Source organism: Balaenoptera musculus, chromosome 18 (assembly GCF_009873245.2).
Source record: "Balaenoptera musculus isolate JJ_BM4_2016_0621 chromosome 18, mBalMus1.pri.v3, whole genome shotgun sequence".
Classification (NCBI taxonomy): Eukaryota; Metazoa; Chordata; class Mammalia; order Artiodactyla; family Balaenopteridae; genus Balaenoptera; species Balaenoptera musculus.
The window spans coordinates 21,860,065-21,866,064 of NC_045802.1; positions in this window are offsets into that span (position 1 = coordinate 21,860,065).

The window sequence follows — 6,000 nt, forward strand, 5'->3', positions numbered from 1 at the left end:
GAAAGGCCCATATGTGCTGTTGCACCTGGGGCTGGAGACGCCAGATCACAGCCCTTCCTGCAGATGCCTGGACTGGGAGGAGGATGGAAAATATGTGTCCAAGGACTGATGGAATAAAATTCATATTCTGTGGCAAGAGGAGAAATATTTAAACATAAAAATTCTTCTCTGCCCTTTGGCCTCTTCTCTTCCCCCTACTGTGCATTCTGTATCTGCATTATGCATCGACCAAACCTCTCCCATCGGCAGAAATACCTGCTCAACCATAAAGAAAAACGTTCTCTTAGCATCGACGACTTCTTAAAGATAACATTCCTTCTTGATCTTATGGGGGGGGGGTCATGACCCACCAAAATGGCGATTAGATCTAGATTGTGCAAACTGTCAATAATACGTCATTTGATGCACAGCCCTCTCTCTCAAAAAGCTTATATAAACTGCATCTTGACTTCTGATGGGCCGAACAGTTCTCAGAGCTTTCTGAGAATCTCTTCCCGGGTTATAATCCTCTAATTTGGCTTGAAGAAAATTTTCCAATTCTTTCTTAGATCGACTGATTAATTTTTGTCGACACGGAGAATGAACACCCAGTTGGAAAACGCTAAAGACATCTAAGGCAACAAATACTGTTGTCCTCTCCCTTCTGAGAATCTGAGATCTAAGGAGACCCAGGCTTAGAGTGCTGCGGAAAGAGGGATTTATGATAGGAAAAAGGAGGAATTTCCTAACTTCCACCAGGCTATCAGGCACTGACATGACTTGCTAACAAGGTTTTATGAGATGATTAATGTGGCAAAGCTGGATATCATTCTGGAAAGTTTTTCACGTGTCCCTTCACAGAGGCAAGGGGCTGCGTGAGAGCACGTGGTGACAGGTGGGGCCTTTCAGCCTGTGGTTGAGGGCTTCTCCAGCCCTCATGATGGGTTACAGAGTATTGTTTCCTTCCTCTTCAGGCTTGGGTCCTCGAAATAGATGTTCTCACTTCACTCTGTCCTGATATTCTTGGAACCTGCCTCCCTCCCCCCGAAGTTCTAACTGAAGCCAAAAATTGGACCAACCTCACTTATTTCCTGTCTATCACAGGCAGATCTTTTTTATAGTCCTTCTTAGAGAGAAAAGATGACTCCAGACTTCAATATGGCTGGGTTGAAAATGTTTCAGAGTTGGGACATGTGGTAAATTGAATGAATGATGGCCCCAATGGCCCATCAGGACCCCTGCCCTTGGCAATGTGACTCAGTAGCTCCTGCCATCAAGAGATGAAGTCTAGGGTCTTCCCTGGTGGTCCAGTGGTAAAGAACCCACCTGTCAATGCAGGGGATTCGGGTTCGATCCCTGGTCGAGGAACGAAGATCCCACCTGTCTCGGGGCAACTAAGCCCTCGTGCCACAACTACAGAGCCCACGCACTCTGGAGCCCACGCCACAACTAGAGAGAAGCCCACGTGCTGCCACGAACAGCGCACGCACCACCACAACAAAAAGATCAGATCCCGCATGCCGCAATGAAGATCCCGCATGCCACAACGAAGACCCGACGCAGCCAAAAATAAAAATAAATAAATAAATAAATATTTTAAAAAAACTTCCTTGTTAAAAGAAAGAGAGAGATGAAGTCTATTGCCTGCCCCTCCACCTGCAGCCTTGTGACTTGCTTTGACCATGAGAATGTGGCAGAAGCATCAGTGTGACAGTCCTAAGTTTAGGCTTCCAGAGACCTTGAGCATTTCTGCTCTCTGGGAACACTGCCTCCACCAGAATGGTCCTGGGCTAGCTGCTGGAAGATGAGAGACCAAGTAGAGTAGAGGTGAGTCATTCCAGCTGAGATCATCCTAGAACAGCCAGTTGACCTTCCTGCTGATGCAGATGCACGAGAAAACCTGGCCAGAATGAAACAAGACCAGAACTGACCAGTTAAGCTCAGCCTAAATTGCTGATCCACAAAAGCTTAAGCTAAGCAAATGGTGGTTGTTTTAAGCCACTAAGTTTTGGGTTAGTTTATTATGCAGCCTTATTTTGGTAATACTTAACCATTTCAGGAGAAGACAAAGGAATGGTTCCGATAATTAGAACTATGATTCCCACATTTATACCGCCAGCCACATCTTCTCCCTTGAATTTCAGACCCATATATCCAACCACCTACCCAACAATAATACCCCCACATTTATTCCTCCTATGGCCACAGCCTTCCCTATCTGAACAAATGAATAACAACTCCATCTTTCCAGTGGTTCAGGCTGATACCCTGGCCTCATCTTTGGCTTTTCTTTCTTTCACATTCTATGTCCAATTTATTAGCAAATCCCATGGGCTTTACCTTCAAAATACATCCACAATCTGTCTACTTTTCACTACTTCCATGGTTACCACCTTGATCTGGGCCCTCACCATCTCTTGACTGAATTATTACAGCAGCATGCTGACTGACTTCCCCGCTTCCAAATTGGCCAATCTACAGTCTAAACTTAACACTCGTTAGAGTGATCTTTCTAGAACAAGTCCGATGATGCCTCTTCCTTGCTCAGAATCCTCCAGCGGCTCCACATCTCTCTCAGAGTAAAAAGCCAAAGTCTTTACAATGTCCTGGGAAGTCCTTCAGGAGCTGGACCCTCACTATCTTGATGACCTCATCTCTATCTCTATCTTGATTACTACACTCTTCCCACACCAAATATCCCAAATGCAATTTGGGACATACTTATACTAAAAAATTGTTCCTCTTTTACCTGAAATTCAAATTTAACTGGGTATCCTGTACTTTACCTGGCAACCTTAACCAGGCATGCTTCCCCCTGAGTCTTTGCGCTGGCTGTTTCCTCTGCTCAAATGCTTTCCCAGACAGCCACAGGGCTCATCTCTGACCACCTTTAAGTCTCTGCTCAAAGGTCATTTTGTCAAAATCAGAAAGGCCTTCCCTGACGACCACACTTAAACCTACACCCACACCCTGGTATGTCCAGCCCCCTTTGCTTTATTTTTCTCCATAGAACTCATCACCATCTATCTTACTTGCTAATTTATCACCAAGAGAGCTTGGCTGGGCTCTATTTTAGTTTGCTCCCTGCTGTATCCTGAGTGTTCAGAACAGTGTCTGGCATTTAGCAGGTAGGTGCTCCATGCATGTTTGTCGTAGGATTAAAAGAATGACAGGATATACTACACAAACTGTGCTGAATGTGGCCTGGACAAGCTTCTTTTTAAAGAAGTCAAAGTATTTCATAGCATAGCTTAAATTGTTGATTAATTAATGATTATAGCAAAAAAAATCAGTCCCTTGCTCCACCTCATTCCTCCCTACTCACTACTTTCTGCTCATACTGTTTCTTCTTTTTTTTATTCATTATTTCTAAATAACTTGCTTCAACTATTATTTCTTTCTCTTTCTTTGGCTGCACCACATGTCTTGAAGGATCTTAGTTCCCCGACCAGGGATTGAACCCACACCCTCGGCAGTGAAAGTGCCGAGTCCCAACCACTGGACCACCAGGGAATTCCCTCAACTATTATTTCTTGATTTTTCAGTATCAGAGTTTAGGTATTACTTTTTGACTTTCTCCTTGGAAGATGAGGATTTAGCTTTCTTGCTGTCCCTCACTCCCATCTCTCCTCTCCTCCGAGCCCTGTCACTTCTCCCTCTCCATCCTCCCATACAATTATCTCACAATTTAGTTAAATTAACAATGATGACAGGACTACGTATTTTTCCAAATGGAGCCATCTAATATGTTTTTTAATTTTTAAATTTTTGTTGGAGTTAATAACTCTCATATTCCCTGCTGTTTTGTTTTCTAGCTACTCATCACTAATCCATCCCCTAAGCTCTCTGCAAGAAATGTAAATTTCCTCTCAGAACTTGAAGTGCTCCAGGAAGCTACTAGGCCCACTTTTTATTTTCTTGGAGGGCTCCCTCGTGCAGCCCGTTTTCTTCCTGCTCCAGTCCATACTGGTATCCACGCCTGTTGCCTGTGGTCGCATGGAGACTTTTCTCCTCAGCCTGGATTCCCTTCACTACTCACCTAAATTCCGTCTTGGTGAAGCAGCTCTCCTAATGGCTTATTGGGAGGTTAAATTTTTTTGACACTTGCTTGTATAAAATATCCTTATTCTCCTATCACACTTGATTGATAATTTGGCTAAGTATGGACTTGCAGATTAGGAAGAATAATCAGTCAGATTTTTGACATTGTCCAAAAATCCACTGTTGGGAATTCCCTGGTGGTCCAGTGTTAGGACTCCGTGTTTCACTGCTGAGGGCCTGGGTTCGATCCCTGGTCAGGGATCTAAGATCCCACAAGCTGCACAGCGTGGCCAAAATAAAAAAATAAAGTCAAAAATCCATTGTCTTCTAGCTTCCAGTGTTGCTACTGAGAAGTTTGCTATTCTAATCGTCAGTTCTTTGCACGACTTGCTTATGTTTGTCTCTGGAAGTTCTTAGGATTTTCTCTTTGTTACTGGTGTTCTTAACTTCCTTGGTATATGTCATTGTAAATGACTGACAGTCATTTCCACTTAGATATATGTTTTTAATTTCTTAGGGATTTTCTTGAAAAAGATAGTATTTTCTTTCCACTTTCTCAGTTCTTACTTTCTGGAATTTTTTTTTAAATTAATTTATTTATTTTTGGCTGCGTTGGGTCTTCGTCACTGTGCGGGGGCTTTCTCTAGTTGCGGCGAGCGGGGGCTACTCTTCCTTGCGTGCAGGCTTCTCAGTGCGGTGGCTTCTCTTGTTGCGGAGCACGGGCTCTAGGTGTGCGAGCTTCAGTAGTTGTGGCATGCGGGCTCAGCAGTTGTGGCTCATGGGCTCTAGAGCGCAGACTCAGTAGTTCTGGTGCATGGGCTTAGTTGCTCCGTGGCATGTGGGATCTTCCCGGACCAGGGCTCGAACCCGTGTGCCCTGCATTGGCAGGCAGATTCTTACCACCATGCCACCAGGGAAGTCCTGGATTTTTTATTATTCAAATGTTGGGTCTCCTGGGCATGCTTCTTGGGAGTGAAATTCAGTGTAATCTGGATGTCACACAGCTAACAGTGCCTCCAAGGAAGCCAGTTCACATACAAGGCATCAGGAGGCTACGGCATGATAGCAGCACAGGCCAATACCTCACCGCTTCTAGTTCAGGACTCGAATGTGAAGAGACCACCTTGTTAGCATGTGGCTCAGTGTTGAGAGTCTGCAGGTAACACTGGGGTGGTGGGTGGGAAAAAAAGCACACAGAAGCTTATGAGAACAACAGTTAGGGGACATTAGAATGTCTTCCTCAGATTTGTACCATGTTTATGGATTGAAACACATTTTTACATAATTTATTTCACATAACATGGGTCAAAATCTCGAAATCTTGGCTGCCCTCGAAGAGTGGTGAACCTGGACCCAGGCAAACTAGGAGACCTGAGTCACAGTTTTCAGTCCTCAAGAAGATAATCTTGTTCCCTATGCTAAAAGGACTTTTTTTTTTTGGCTGCGTCGGGTCTTAGTTGCGGCTCACAGGATCTTCTCTGCGGCATGCGGGATCTTTCGTTGCAGCGTGTGGGCTTCTCTCTAGTTGTGGCGCGTGGGCTCTAGAGCTTGTGGGCTCAGTAGTTGTGGCAATGGGATTAGTCTCTCCGCAGCATGTGGGATCTCAGCTCCCCAACCAGGGATCAAACCCACGTCCCGTGCATTGGAGGGCAGATTCTTAAACATCACAAGTTTCTTAACACCAGGGAAGTCCCCAAGGGCTGTTGGTTTTTTACTGATCATCTTTTTGCCTTGGGAATGTGTCTGTACCCCTGTTTCTCAGTGTGCTCTGTGCAGTCACACAAACTGTGTCTTGTGGTGCCAGGCAGCGAGGCCTGGAGGAGGGTGTCTGTTATTATATAACGTCACGGTGCACTGTTAGGCATACAGCCCAAAACCTGTCACCTTCCCCATATGGGAGTTATTACACAGTGATGGTTCCCTGCAGTGTCTTGTTACATTAGTCTTTCCTTTCATTTCTTAGATTTCTTTAAATCATTT